General features: G+C 36.8%; 1 protein-coding gene across 8 annotated transcripts in view; it reads left to right on the top strand.

Moving 5' to 3' along the window:
• Window positions 1-16,664, top strand: part of rhea (Talin_middle and talin-RS domain-containing protein rhea) — a 116,902-nt gene that overhangs the window by 11,369 nt on the left and 88,869 nt on the right. For all 8 annotated transcript variants that reach the window (XM_076132017.1, XM_076132022.1, XM_076132015.1 and 5 more), the window contains exon 2: window positions 13,465-13,591. The gene's annotated coding sequence lies outside the window, so the exon portion shown is untranslated. The remainder of the gene's footprint in view (window positions 1-13,464; window positions 13,592-16,664) is intronic.

Genomic DNA, 16,664 nt, shown 5'->3' with positions numbered 1-16,664 from the left:
AAGGCATCAGACATGGATTAATAACTATTATCTCTGTGGACAGCAACCGGGACCGAAGTTTTACGTGCCCTCCGGAGCACGGAGACGACCATTTCAATATCCACTAAGCGGTCACCCATCTAAATGACCTCGCTAAGGGTTGCTTAACCTGCAAATCATTTACCAATGGGTGATGAATAAACCCTGGGCACGAAAGAGTAACAAATTTGCATGCATCTAGACAAATATAATTATACATAACATTAATAGGACCAAAAAAATAGTTATTTCTGTTATTCAAATACTTGTTTTTTTCCTTATGCAGCCAGTTTTGTGTTCTCCAACACTATGACGTCATTAGTCGAAGGTCTCGCGGCGAACTAGTTAGAATTAGTTAGTGTTACACCAACAGTAGTGTCTAAACTTTACCTTGAGGTACAGCTGTTTAAGGTCACCGTCTTTTACTAAATAAGGCGATATTTCGTGGCTTGTTTATACGATTCAAATGGAGGAGGTTCTCTAGAAGACGCGTTTATTTTTAATAGTAACTTAGTGTTAAAAGGAAGATTTGAAGTACTTTTTTCAGAATTAACTATGCTTATTTGTAACTCGTATGTGTGTAATTGTGTATTACAAGATATATGAATGTAAATGACGCAAAAATAAGTTTATAAGGCTCGTAGCAAGTAGCGATCATTGGGCAATGGCTTACCCCTATACGACTAATTTTGTGTATATTTTTACAATGCGTAGCTGTAATCCGCAGACATGTATTATAATTTGTATGAGTGTGAATCAAGCAAAAGTAGTTTGTAAGGATCGTAGCAAGTAGTGATCTTTGGTCATTGGCCTACCTATTTAGAAAACACCTTTCCCTTACTATCATTCACCACCAAATTTTATTAACTGCTTAGTCAATAAAATTTAAATATTAGCAAACATAAACAGTGGCCAATGAAAATAAAAGCAGATGTATTACTTTTATCATAGCTATTAATATCACGGCGAAATAAAATTGAAAGTTCTCTCATCACTTGTTTGTCTCGAGAGCTGAAAAGGTGATGACACAACTAAAAAGAAAAATTGGTTCATTACAATAGTTTCCGAAGCAGCGCGAATATCACTTTAGGTCCAGAATCTTTAGTTTTCAGTTAAATTTATTTCTGAATCAATGGTTCGTAACCTTTTTATAACGAGAGCGTTACTAAGAGAGTGTCCCTGATCTAATGAGAGTGATTGCAAAATTGACAATGATTTAAATTTCATTGAATAAGCGTCTGGAGCCGAAAATGACTTATAGGACATCCCAAACACAGGTTATGGGACTTCCTAAAGAAGATTGAAGTCAGACAGGCGGCCTTTTGTATAAACATACATACATAATATTACGCCTTTTCTCATAAGCGTAGGCAGAAATCAAAGACCACTTTGCCACTTGGTACGATCCTTACAAACTTCTCTTGCCTCATTCACATCCATACATCTTGCCATACAACACCGCCGGTTTACGAGTACTACTAATCTTTTTACAATTCATAAACATCACCAAAATGTTTTTGAGAGAAAACAGGTTCTGCCTTCATGATAGGGACAAGAAAAAGAGGTGCTGATAGGGAATTTCCCTCCAGTACAAATATAGACTCAATCAGAAGACCTGGCAAAAAACCAAATTAATGAACTCCTATACTCACGATTACAGTTTGGACTACCCAGTGACAAATATTGTTGATACATATATTTCTGTAGGGGTTTCCCATGTATATATGTATTGTATATAATCCACATTCCGGTGGATAGGAATTATAGCAAACTCTGTGATATTCGGCTGGCTAGCAGCCAACTGAACTCATCTAGTTAAGTGACGCCGGGTCTGCGGTATAGTAGGCACTTTTTGTATAAGCCTTATATAATATGTATTGATTGATGGGATTATGTAGAGATAGTTCTTGATGTTGTTAAAGGCGTTGATAAAGAGACCTTTAATACCAGGTACTGGTTTTTTTGCCTTAAGTACAGGTCAATTTAGTGCCAAAATTATTAGAGCTCGAAGGCCTTTGAATTTTCTAAAAGGCTGCTATTCTTATTAATATGCTGCTGTAAGAACGGAGACGCTCAGCTCAAGTCCTAAGTGAACACCCAGTCATGGCGATCCAGCTATAGTTGTTATAGAATGTCCGCAACATAGCTGCTCTCCCTACAAACAATTGGTTTAAATGAAGAGAGAGATAGCAAGCCCTCGACACTTTTTTAAAAAGATTCCAAATAATTCCTAAAAATATAAAATAGAAATCTACCCCCTATAGAAATTGAACGAAAAGTCTTTAATATTAAGTATTTTAGGCAGTATTTTCTGCACATTGTAGTCCATATTGTGCTCCTTCCCCCTCGCTATGTGTGTGGCGATGAGTCAGCTACCGTCAGTATAGACCACATCACATATATCACGGTATCTCAGTCTGTTTACTAAATATTCGTGTTCCGACCTATGTTCGTGTGTTCGCTTGTCACACGTCCAGCTGAACGTATTTCTAATGTTTGTCTTTGAACGATCAAAAGAAATGGTTTGTCACAACAATGGGCTTTGTGCTATGATTTATTTATCTTCAAAAGATTTGATTGATATTACAATTATAGTTTATCGGGTTCACTCGAAGTAAAAGTTACCTAATTATTTTTGTGTCTGATTGTCAAGTATATAACCGTCATGTAACTGTCTGCATATGGTAGCAAGCAAGAAAATTTAAACAAGAGACATACAAAGTTATTTATCGCGTACTTTTACAATCCAGTTATGTCATGGTGGATGGCCAAAGGCCGGTGGCGTTTTGAGGTGACCTAAGCCCAACAGTAAGATAGTATCGATTAATATGGCAAAATGGCAGATTATTTACCCAAAACATATTTTTTTCACAATTATTTCGAGCTAGCAACATTCTTAGACATTTTTGGGGAATACCCACATTGCAGAACTAGTTAGTATTGCTTTTATTTCTAAGATAATGATCAGTGTGATTACAATACTAGTTTGTAGTCGCACAAGGACGCCCTCTGTCCTCACACCATATACAGTTGTCACTTGTGTCCGTATTATCGTATGTAAATAACTATTATGTACACCAAACGTGGTAATTCTAACCTTATTTTTATTGTTGTAGAGTATAGTTTAATGTATTTAAGGGTCTGTAGGTATATAATAAGGTTAGCAACATGAATGAGACGGTTTTCCTTTACGTAGTTTGTTTAAGAAATATTTACGTTGAATTAAACACATTAAAAGAACGAAAATGCTGAGTCGAAAGATGTCTTTCTTTTTAAAATTACTAGTATGTACCGGATTTTAATAAAATCTAGCACACAAGATGACCAGATGAATGTGAATGCGACAAGGGAAGTTTATTCGTACAAAGTGGCGTTCTTACGTCTCTGCCTACGTCTATGGAAAGAAGGCGTGATATTATTATGTAGCATAGAGTAGTATATTCAGAACTTGGAAAAACACATTAAATACTAATTAAATCAAAGATCTATCTGATAAAGTGAGAGCTAATCGAAAATCTGAAAGGGTTTTGATATCTACAACAAGTTGTCTGACTACCCTACAACAGTTACAGGCTTAATGAGTCTTATTTCTGAGAACGGAGGCCCGTTTAGCAAGAAACTGTAGCATTGTAGTCAAATCATTAAGTAGAGCAGTAATGATGATTGCTCTGAGTCACGGCTGGACGCTGGACCGCGCTGATTATACGCTTCCTATTGCTGATAATGACTTGGAAATTATGAATTATCGTTTAACATGCTTTGAGCTTGTTACAGAAAAATCCTCTTTTCTATTTAAATCAAATTATTTATTTGTTCTGATTTTTCCAAATTTCGTTACGAGTGTAATAAAATAAACTTCTAAAATAAACTTCTAACAGTTCTTTTCATCATATTTATTGGCTGTTGCAACCAATTAGTATCTTACTTCTCTCCCATTCAAGAGATCAAAAGTTAAGCTTTTGTTCCAAGTCATGTGTGTGTCATTTTTTAACTGCTACTCTGCTCCTATTGGTCGTAGCGTGATGTTATATTGCCTAAAAACTTCCTCGATAAATCGTCAACACAAACATATTTTTTCAACTCGAACCAGTAGTTCCTGAGATAAGCGCGTTCAAACAAACAAACAAACTCTTCAGCTTTATAATATTAGTCTAGACTACTGCTGGCTTTATCTGTGATGAATAACATCGTAAGGAAAACCTTTATTTAATAGTTCGAGGAGCCAGCCAGGCCAGGTTGGGAAACTAGACTAGAATGAAGTCAATTTATTCTGAGAGGAGATCCGTACATTGGAAAAGTAACAAAGTGGGTACAAAATTAGTCATGTACATGACTTAACCGACTTTTCATAAAAAAAGACTATAAATAATAACAAATATTACATTTGTTTGTTTACAATTCTAGTTATTAATGAATCTCCCATGAAGCCATGATGTCATGGACCGCAGAGCTCAATGCGGTTACTCAGGTCAGTTAGTACGACACCTTGACCTGCTAACTCTTGGATAAGGACGAATCGTCATATTTGTATGACGAGACGCGAATCGAGGAAAAGAATTACTGCAAATTTGGCAAATTAGGACATTGATCATGTCGTAAGATGAAATAAATTGCAAGTTTAAATTGAATTAGCTATCGCAGGAGTTAGTTTGTAGTGACAAACTATGACCACAATACACTCATTTTTTTATTTTAAAAGACAACTCCCGCACTAAGAGTTACTCTTGTGTCGCGAGGACTTTTACAAACATACAAACAACGGACACAATGTACAACCAGACCCAGAACAATTATTTGTGTATCGCACAAATACTTGTTCCGAGCGGGAATTGAACCCACGACCTCCCGATGCAATGGTTACGGCGTGGCAAGCTTAACCACTGCGCCACGGACCAACTTTCTATTTGATCAGGAACATAACTGCAAGTAATTGTATAGTTAGTTAATCATCTTTTACTTATTAACTGCTTCAAAGACTAAATGGTATTAAGTGGTATTATGACACTGACCAAATTAAATATACCTTGAGTGTCTTCGAAACACCCCCTTCTCCTATCTGGATCTACTTCAGCTATCAAAACCTTAAAAAAAATGGAATTTTGATTTAAAAAATTCCTTGAACTGCTTCAATGGCGCCCGCCTCACACGTGTTTATTAAAAGAATGTTGTTTTTCATATAATATAACAAATATTATGTATACCTATTACTATTTCGAGTGAAACCACTTTGACCTATAAATTCTTCTTGGACATCGTTTGAAAATAAACCGGTATTACTAATGCCGCGAAATACCGTTAATTGAAGATGTTTTCCTTGAAGACATTACTCGTTCTGGTCCTAAATTCTCTTCTGAGCTTGAGTAGAAATAAATAAATAAATTACTGTCCCACTGCTGGGCAAGGGGTTCTTCCCAGTATTAGAAAAGGGTTTGCTCTTAAGTTCTCTTAAGCTTTAAGCATTCATTGAATAATTGTTTTTTCCATCTCAGACATGTAAATTTTCAACATGATGTTTTCTTTTACTATTATGTACAACATACATAATTAATTCAATAACTGCAAAAAGTCTGGTTTTTAGCCGCAGTTTCGAACCTTCGACCACATGCGTGGGTGGCTAATGCTTACATTACTTTTTCATCACTGCTCTGAAAGACGAAATTTTCACTCATAAGTACGCTTTTCAACGCATTTTTAGGGAATTTGCCACGTCGTATAAACACAAAGTTTTACTTGGGGAAAGCTTCCCCGTCAGACAAAATCGCGGGCTAAAGCTATATCTACATAAATAAATACATGTATTTTCATGGAATAATTCGATCTAAATGTGTCATCAATTAATTTAATACAATGATTTATGAATGAAACAACAATAATATTATTTATGTGAATGGACCATGTGCTACAGATTTTCCTCGAAGCACTGACTCAGCGTCATTCAGTCATCGTCATGTGAAGTCATAGCGTCATGCACAGATCATGGGTATTTGTGGTTCTATATTAATTCATGGTCATTTTATTAATAACATTATGGCGTATTATTTTTGTTAAGCTAAATGTTACAAAGAACAACTAATATATAAAATTCTCGCGTCACAGTTTTCGTTACCATACTCCTCCGAAACGGCTTGACCGATTCATGAAATTTTGTGAGCATATTGAGTAGGACTGAGAATCGGCCAACATCTATTTTTTATGCCCCTTAGTGATACTTTTTTTTTTTTTAATTTTTATGGCAAAACAACGTTTGCCGGGTCAGCTAGTAATGTTTAAATTTCTTTTGCTTTACATTACTTGTAAGATGTTATATTAGGTATAAATACCTTTGTTTAGCAAATGAACGATTCTGATTTTTATTTTATTTAAATTGTACTTCTTGCCTATTTTTAAAAGTCCTTATGCTCTCATAAACGTTTCATAACCATTTCGAAACTTCGGTGCACCATAAAGAACTGATGGAAAAATAAAATCAAAAAGTATGACTGTCTTGGCTGGTTATTGAACCCGTTAAACACTAATTCAACTACTTATTTAAAACATCAATATCTATATTAAACTAGCCGACCCGCGCACTTCGCTTGCGTCACCTAAGAGAATGGGTCAAAATTTTCCCCGTTTTTGTAACATTTTTCACCCGTACTCTGCTCCTATTGGTAGTAGCGTGATGATATATAGCCTATAACCTTCCTCGATAAATGGACTATCTAACACTGAAAGAATTTTTCAAATCGGACCAGTAGTTCCTGAGATTAGCGCGTTCAAACAAACAAACAAACAAACAATCAAACAAACAAACTCTTCAGCTTTATAATATTAGTATAGATTACACTTATTTTGTCACGTTTTAAACCTCATATAACGTCATCGTATAACAAGTACTGCACAGTTGCACAAGAGATTACATCTTGCGACACGTCCGAGCACCGGCTTTATCTGTCGCACACTTATACGCTTATATGGACATTATGTGCGAATGTGTACCACCGTAGGTGTTGCGAAGGTGACGTAAAATACGGCAATATTATCATATAGCTAGTTATTCTTTTTTGTTTTATGTATTCGCTGATTATTACTCGCGTGTAACTAAAAAAGAAACAAACTATTTTATTTCTTTTCTATTATTTTTTAAACTCCCGCACTAAGAATTGCTCTTCTCTCGCGGAGACTATTACAAACATATAAACAACAGACACAAAGTATAACCAGACCCGAAACAATCATTTGTGGATCGCGCAAATAATTGTTCCGGGAATAGAATCCACGTCCTCCCGACGCAGTGGTATCGGCGTGGCCTTACCTACTTTACCTACCAGTCTAATTACGATATTATCTTAATAACAAGTCTACAACAAATAAAAGGACTTTATCATCTGAAACTCACGCCACTGTTACACGAGGATGTCTCAACACTGTAACGCTAACTGCCCCCCTGACCCACTTGCAGCAGCACTCACTGTTTACAGCTCAAAATATAACACGGTAACGGGAACGTTTTGATGGTTCCTTAATGTGTTACTGTTTGAGTAATACGACGTTTGATCGTCTGTTTGTCTGTCTGCCTGTTTGTTTGCGTTTTGTAATAGTATTTTTTTTCCTTAGTCTGATTGAATATGCTGGGTAAAGGTCCTTTCCTTCCAAATCACTCTTTCGGTGGCAAGATCTGACCAGTTTCTTTCAAATGCGTTCAGGTCATCGGGCCATATTGGCTTAGGTCTCTCACGTCTGCGATGATCATTCCACTACTTATTACAAAAGAAAACGCTACGTCGAGTCTCTCTCCGTTCAACAGGAACTTTTAATTAGCTGATTATCCTGTATATGCATTTAAGAAATGGTTACATTCGATTTCGAAAAGCTGCCACTTTTTTCTGTTGACGAAAAATTCAAATACGTTTTCACATCTATACACAGTGATTCACGTATAATATTAAATTTTAGTGTAAATAGTAGTAAAGTTAACAAAAAAATTGCCTGAAATATGATGATGATTCTTTAAGCTTTTGGAAAGAGCTATAGCGCTACTTTTGGACTCCTATTTAAGATCAAACATCGTTTCTCGACTCCTCTAGTAAATCTTAAACAGGTCCTAATTAAATTCCCATTCAACTAAGTCAGTCAAATCGTAAATGCCATCGTCCCACACCATGACAATACCCATAGCTGGTCAGTACCGTAGACTGTAGGCGTCCTGCCTACGTAACGCTATAGAGAAAGTTGTACAAGGGCCGTGGGCTCGAGTGCCGGGTGGGGTAATCTTGTTCGCATAATTACTCGATGTTATTTTATAGTGTTATTGAGGTTTGTAGGGAAAGTCAGTTATTATGGTTGTAAATAAATATAAATAAATATCATTGGACAACTCACACACGGTCGACGATTTCGAACTAAGCATAGCTTGTACTGTCACCAAATTACTGATAAACATACTTATATACTTCCAAATACATACTTATGTAGATAAATTAACAACCAGGCTGTTCTGTCGTATGGTTAGTGGTCAACCTAATGTCAAAATTGTTCAAACCGCTCCAAAGGCCTTTGAAGTGGCTTGACGATTGTTATCTTAGTATACAACAAACGGGACCGACTTTTTACGTACCCTCCGAAACACAGAGACGCTCACTTCAATTACCACTATGTGGTCACCCATCTATAGAATGACCGCGCCAACGGTTGCTTAACCCAATGATCGTTTGGTGTATGTATAAATGTATTGAAAACAATGTCACATTGCATCGCATCGCATAAGACAACGGGTCAGTAAACTACAAATTGATAAACATGTTGTGATAACAATTACTCAACAATAGTCAACTAACGCCATCTGTGAATGGCACGTGTCAACACTGAACAGTGAGTGATTGTTAGCGCGTGCCGTGCGCCCGCGCAGCACACGACACTAGGGTTGCCAGGTGACCGGGTTTTTGTATATTATCCCGGAATTTCGCGTGTTGTCATGTATCCAGTTATTTTAATATGCTGAAGAATACGAGGGTTTTCAAAAAGTTATGATATTACAGCAAAAGTCAAATTATAAAAGTGTTTTTCTTCATCAACCTATAGTTCTATGTAATTCCTGCTTAGTATATTCTTGGACTGGAGATCAAAATTCTGATTCCGTTCGTCTCTGAAATGTCCAGGAACTGATCAGCCTAGATCTGGCAACGCCTTTTTTGTGGCCGTGAGTTTCTTACTTACTCTTCTCATAAGGCTCTACTCCCGTTTCGAGCTAGGGTTACAGCTTAGTTTAGCTTAGGGATTCAGTAATTGTTACGACTATCATAAGTGTAAATATTTGGCCTAAATGATTTGATTTTTTGTGCCAGGCAATTGCATTTAGTCATGTCCCGCTCCAGGGAGGAAGCGGGGGTCTGTCGGGCTCTCCCGCCGGTTAAGCACCGACTAAAAACCTGACGGTGTTCCTTCAACAGTCACCATAAAGACCTGGCAGCCCTACATTACACACGCGACACATCGCACGTGCTGTTGCCAGCGTGTGCTAAACACACATGTACATAGTTTGTGTGTTTTGTGGTTATTTAGCGGATTATTTATTTCCGGTCTTTTTTGTTTGATATGTAGGTGTTTTGCGGTTACGTCGTTGAAAGTTGATTGAATTTTTAGTAAATAATTTAATTTGATTATAGTGCTTAAAAGCTGCAGTAAATTTACTTTTAGGGACATTTGATCCTACGCCTATGAACTAGAATGCTTTGTTTCCTGATAGTTGTGTAAAGTTTAAGGCTTAAAATACTCATATTAAAATGTCTTACTTAATATGAGACTGAAAATAGCGTAAGCAAAACCTCTAAAAATTTTGATGTTTTCATTTCATATTGTCCTCCTGGCCGATGTTTGCCTACGGCGGGCAGTTTCGTTGAAATAAGCCAACTGTGCAGGACTGTTTTATAATGGCCAATATAGGAGTATGTTAAAATTTGGTCTCGACTATTGGCAAATATGGTATAAATTTTGATAGAAGAGAACTTAAACTAATTAGAAACAAATAGATTTTTGTCGTATGTTTTTTAAACCCTTGTCTTACTTCAGCATTTAGTATTCCTACTTCTATTATAAACGTTTTAAATCCCACACTTCAGGCTGTATACACGGAAGTACCCACCTGACAGCTAAGTTCCTGCGACGTGGCCGATATAGGTCGCGAGTGAAACCGGGCCGCACCGGCGACAGACTGGCGCCGCTCGCGTTAGCTACGGCCACGTGCCCCCGGCATCCCGGGGTAGCCCTGCTTTATATAACTGTGGTATTTTTTGCAGTTTTTTGCTAATTAATTGGTAGAAAATCTTTATTATTTTCTTACGGTTGAATAGTGGACGTTGACGCTCAAGATTTGATATATTTTCACAACTCAAAAGTGTACCTCTGTTGCCACCAGCTTTTCTCATAAGACTCTCTTTTCCGATATGCTAGTATATTTAATGATTACGATAATTTGTCTTCTGATTACATTTTTTTTAACTTACTGCTTTTTTCATCTAAGTCCAAAGATGTAGTTTGTACGACTGCAGATTATAAGTTATAGGGCAAAGATATTATTGTCCAGTGGTTATTTTTATTTGACAACTAAGAAAGTTGATGTTTTGAGTATTTCTCTGCCAGTAATGTCTTAAAGTGCTTTCTTCGAAGTTATAAAAAATATTATCAAGAGAAATCCTATTACCTTATAATTACAGTATTTCAATGAAGTGTTGTAACATAACACTAGTCACTAAGTGATAGAATATGACCTATTTGTCACAATGGTGTGAGAGTGGTGACACGCAAGGTGAGTGCCTCCGCGTCAGACGTCAGACGTCAGAGTCCCTCGTTGATTGTGCTCGCTGGCGCCGTGTCACTGCACGTGTTGTACACCTGACCTGAATGTATTGACAGGTGAATCTAAGAGGTACATGTGTAATATGAACACGATTATAAGTAGACACTTACGTCAGATCTGTGCAGATGGGTGTAGAAATAAATTGTTAGAAACAAAAATGTATGACTGAAAGTTATTTAATTAAAAGATTCCTTTAAGGAATGCATCGGAATCGATGCAAGAAGGTTACATCTCAATATGGGTGTAGAAATACAGGGGAGAAATTGCATGCCTGAAAGTTTTTTAAACATTTCTCGAAGGAATCCTAAATCTTTACCTAGAGATTATCCATCGTGATGGGCTGAAATCTAGCCCAATTTGAAACTACACTGTTGGCGGGACAGATTTGAGTGATAAACAATTTTCTTTTAACGCACTTAGCAACAACAAATTTTTCACCAAACTATTTTGAAATAATAATTCTTCTCCGTACATTTAACTGCATACCACCCTACTATCTTAACAAACATTTATCATGTCAAACCATTGCATCCCACCGAAAATCCGCAACTACCCTCAAAAATAAATTAAACAAAAAAAGAAGAAAAAATACATCGCAATCTCCCAAAATTTTCTTCTCTCAACAAAACAGTGCAATAAATTTAAACAAATCAAAGTGTAATGGCAATAAAAACAGTTTTACCCTAAGAAGTTGTTGGTCCCACGTCGGGCGCCAATAGTCTGTGTGGGAGAGGGATGGCGTGTATAGTGTATTGTCGTCCTCGTCTCGGCGCCAGTCGGGCCGGCGCCGTCTGGCGGGCGTCTGCCGCCAACCTGGAGCCGCCTTACATAACCAGGCTGGGAGCTGGTCCCGGGGACGTGGCCCGCAGATTTCAGACATTATGTACTTATGTATGTATTCTGGAAGATGCGAGCCTGTTTTGTGTTACATTGTTTATGGAGAGAAGGGTAGTTTTGAAGGGTCTTTTATGTAAAGGAAATTTTCTTCAGTTTTGGTTTTAGAGGGCCTTGTCACTTATGATTTGTTATTCAATTGTTAATCTGGTAATGCTTTTTGGGCGTGGTGATAGACCGCGTGGAAGAAAGTCCTAGCCATATCGACTATTTGAGCAGAACAAAAACAATTATGTTAAGGTTGCGATTACCTATCTTTTCGGTAGCAAAAAAAAGGAGTTTGATAATTTCAGAGGTCACTCCATGCAGACCCTAGTACTTACACATTAGCGATTCGTGTTTATCGGTCGGTGATGTTGCTCATTATCTACGAGGGTCGATCCAAAAGTAATGATAATCGACTACTTGTAGTCGTCGCAAATATACAAAAACCATTTTTTTGGCTTTCTTATAGATCCACTACCTCGGGGTAAAAAAATCATATTAATAGTCCAAGTAATTTGGTAAATACATTCACTTGAATAGGAGCTGTCGCAGAGAAAAGATCAAAATGTAAAAAAACGTCATTAGAGCAATCAGTCAATGCCCTCGACTGAAAAAAAAATCCACTAAAGGAGTACATTGCGACTTGTTGCTGTCATCGGGGGACTTTGTTTTTCTTTTACCCATATTTACACGTTGCAGAAAAGAGTTCTAGATTAGAAGAACTTCAATTGAAGATGAACATCGCAAAAAAACGCCTTCCACCGCCCTTACTGAAGATAATGTCAAAAAAGTTGGAGATATTGTGTTAGCAGATCAAAGAATTACCATCAAATATGTAGCTAAGATTATAGGCATCTTATATGGTAGTATTTTAAGGATCTTCTCTAACAAGTTCTTCATGAAAAACGGTTCCGCGCCTCAGGAACCGAAAATGTTAAAAGGCGAAGGAAAGCGAAAACGTGTCGACATTTCGAGGGTGAATCTTGGAAAGTTTCAAACGGATCAAGGACTTTTTTTGTCACGTTATTTGACAATAAACTAGTCAAAAACCCACCATTTGGATCCCAAAACCAAACAACTATCCATGACTTGGAAAAGAGCCTTCTCACCAACAAAGGAGAAATTCAAGGTTTCAAGGTCGATGTTTGATTCCTGCGTGTTTTTTTCAAAACACTGAAAGAATCACTTCAGTAAAATAATTGAAAAAGAGAGCTATTATAATAGGCTTTTATTAAAAATACCAAATACGAAGATTACAGGAAGCTATCATGAAAAAAAACCACAGGAAAGTGTGAGCTGGAATGCTGTTTCACCAAGACCAGCTCTGGCTCACAAGGTCGCAGTTGTGGTGGCTGCCATTCAAGAAACGGCTTTCGGATTGCTCGATCACCCATCCTATTTGCTAGATCCATCTCTTAGGTAATCTTATCAATTGCAATTTTTTTAAAAACACTTCATAGGCAAAAAATTTGGTGACAATCGCGAAGTGACTAGTGATTTTAGGGCATTTTGGTAGAGTTTTGCAAGATAAGGTATTTCTATGGGAAAATTGGGATTAAAAAAGAGATCAATTGGTTTTATTAACTTGTAATGAAACTATGTAAAAAATAAAATCATTTTTTTCACTGTAATCATCGTGTATCACCTCCGTTATCATTACTTTTGGATCAACCCTCGTACAATACTCTTATTTTTTTTAAAAATATCTTAAATTTTCTCTCTTTTATCCCCAGGTAAAAAGACTGCAATGTGAATAAACAAAACAACACACAGAACGAGTGCCTTCAAAACGAAACAGTGCCTATTTATTATATTAGCTAACGAACGAGAAACGAAACTACGATACAAGCATATTTATTGGTGAGTATCTATCTATGTAAAAACTGGTATAAATTGCATCAGGTAAGACTGGAAGCCGACCCTAACATAGTTGGAGGAAAGACTAGGCTGATGATGATCATCTTTGTGGTCCAAACGATGACATTCCTGGCGCGTTTTTGTGGTCCAAACGATTCGACTCATGACTAAGACAACGTGTTATTGGATTTCTTTTCAGATACTATTGAAGTTTTTTAATAACACCTTTTCATAGCCTACTGTTAACGCCAATCATCCAAGTTCTAGCTAGGTATTTCTGACAAACTTCACTGCTTTAGCCCGATATATGGTATAATACTAACCCTTTTATTCATAAACACACTGTATACCTATTTAAGTTTAAAAACTACTGTAATATGTTTTCTCTTTTTCATTTCGCTAAGGAGTGAAAGAACCAAAACTCTTTATAAGCCTTTCATAACTTCATATATTTTGAATTTTTGATGAATAAGAGGGTAAATGTTTTTTTTGTTATATTCTAAATTATGAATATTCCAGTCCCAAAATGACCAAGCTAATATTCCCCAGTTCCTTTCTTTTCTTTTCACAAAATTTTCTTAAAATCAGAAAAAACGAGAGGCTTTTGACACGTCTCTTAGAAATATGTCCATGCGTAAGACAGACCCTCGGTTACACTAGGGTTGCCATCCGTCCGGGTTTCCCCGGATTTGTCCTAGTTTAGAGGGCATCCGGGGAGCGACCGGGGAAGGTTTCATTTGTAGACCGGGTTTAAAAATAAAAAAAAATAAAAAAAAATTGCACACCACGATCAACCGACGAACCCAGTATATTCATCACTCCTCCCGTCGCGGTTGCTCTTCTTGTTGACATGTCCGGCTTTCGGACTGTAAAATCCGGGGTTTTCACGCGTCTTGTCCGGTTTTCCAAATTTTAGAGATGGCAGCCCTAGGTTACACAAATGTGGTCGCTTGCATCACAGCGGGACATCTGGCTAGATTGATGCGATACTATCGATATATATCTATCGACGTAAGGGGGCAGATATTATACAAAACATTGTGATGCATGTTTTTCCGAAAGCTTTTTGGGGTGGTTGAGTAAAGTTAGGGAAATGTGTAGTTTTTTTAGTTGAGAGGGATTAAATTTAGTGATAAAACGAAAATATTATGCTTAACTCAAATTAAATCGAAGCTTGACATTTCTCAGTCTCAGGATCCTAATTCTACTACTTTAAAACTAACTTTACGGAGCATAAAAATGGTTAAAGTTTTGTTTGTATGTTTGTTAAAATGCAGGTTATCTACAGGTTTATCCCGGTGCAATAATTAAGAGATAATTGGTTTTGCGCGCCATTAAGTACGCGAGAAAAGAATTTTAGAAGTTACAAGTATCCTATGTGTTAAAACAGGTATGTTATAAAGATATGATGTGACCCCATCTAAATCCATTTAGCAGTTTTTACATGAAAGAGTAATAAACATGCTTGTATTACCAGAAACCATTTATGATATTAGTAGTACTACGTAAGATGGTCATGCAACGGGAAAGCTTAAACTTGAAAGTTATGAAGTCGATAAAAATTATTGGGAAATAAATACATATATTTTCTTGACAAATTCGATTATTAGGTAGATTCAAGAAGCAACCTCAAATATAGCTGTAATAATCAAAAGACAATATTACCAAAATCATCTTTGTATCAATTCCCCATACACTTAACCGCGGCAACCCATCCATCTGTCATTTACCACTCAACCGATGACAACCTGTTTGTACAGCGAATGGGTTATTAATTGCACGATACACTCATCATATTTGTGTTAGGTGTCGCGCAAGGCACGCTCGAATTTGCTAAAGCGTTTGTACAACTTTGTTGTATTTAGTACTTGAGTTAGAGTTGATATAGTTAGGATGTAAAAACAGAATTTTAATTACTGTTATATGCAATTCAATTTTAGATAGAAATAACTTTGACATAAAGTCGATAATGGTTGCAAAGCAATGTAGCGCGAGACTAATGCCATCTATCGGTTGTCAAGTGCAACTCTTGGATACCTGCAATTTTTGAAAAGAGTATTTTTTTTGTTTCTATTAAAATCAACTACAATATAATATGTATTATCAATAATAACAAGAAGTAAATACAATTTATTATTTTATATGTTTAAATATAAAGTATGACAATGTTGCCATCTATCGGTCGCGTTTTAAAGCTTTATGTCTTGAAACCGCGTTCGTTGGGCTACCCCACGATCGGTTGCTATGGTAACTGCAAGGGAACATTCTGTACTTAAGTGTTAAACTGTACAAGTCGATCGTAGCCTGTAAAATTCATAAAAAATTGCTCAGTTTTCTAAAGTGAAGTATTTTCACCCAACTTTTATTGTGTAGCCAAGATATACCAATGGCGATATCCCACAATTGATAATCTCAAAACTTTCATATTAAATATATCTGTTTAGATTTTTTACCACTTAGTTATTGCAGCTGTTGTCATCACAATTATCTTCCACGTCAACATCACGAACAGTATCTACAATCACATCAAAATCGCCATCTCAATTTGTTACGTCAACAGCCAAGTGAGCATCGAACCCGCAACCCTTCACGTCGACGCCCATTACTTCTGTCCCAGCGCACACTGCACTCCGCTGCGTAAATATTCATAATTGTTCTCTACGACAATGCCGTTTGGGGTTAGACCTCCATCTACCAACTCAATCTTATTTAGAGTCTATTTGTTAGTGATAAGGGTGATTTTAACATGGCACAGTCTGTTTTTTCAAATTTCCCGTCAATCAACAACCTTTTGTCGTCCAAAGTGGCCACAGGTGCATTGTTAAAAGCCCCTTCATCATTCTAATAGTAACGATTGAGTTTCACAAACATACTTCATCGAGGGAAATATTAATGGTCAGTAAAAAGTTATATTATCACATCGGCGAGCGGTAAATCTCTCAGTGACATGATAAGGGGATTAATAACTCCCCAGAAAGCGTCCCATAGAAGTCTCCGTAGATACGAATCAATAAACAAAATCACGAGCTCCGGAAATCCGAACGGAGTCCGAGATGCATTTCCATCTTTCATCGTC

This window comes from Anticarsia gemmatalis, chromosome 27, assembly GCF_050436995.1.
Source record: "Anticarsia gemmatalis isolate Benzon Research Colony breed Stoneville strain chromosome 27, ilAntGemm2 primary, whole genome shotgun sequence".
NCBI classification, from domain to species: Eukaryota; Metazoa; Arthropoda; class Insecta; order Lepidoptera; family Erebidae; genus Anticarsia; species Anticarsia gemmatalis.
This window is presented reverse-complemented; position numbering and strand designations above follow the sequence as displayed.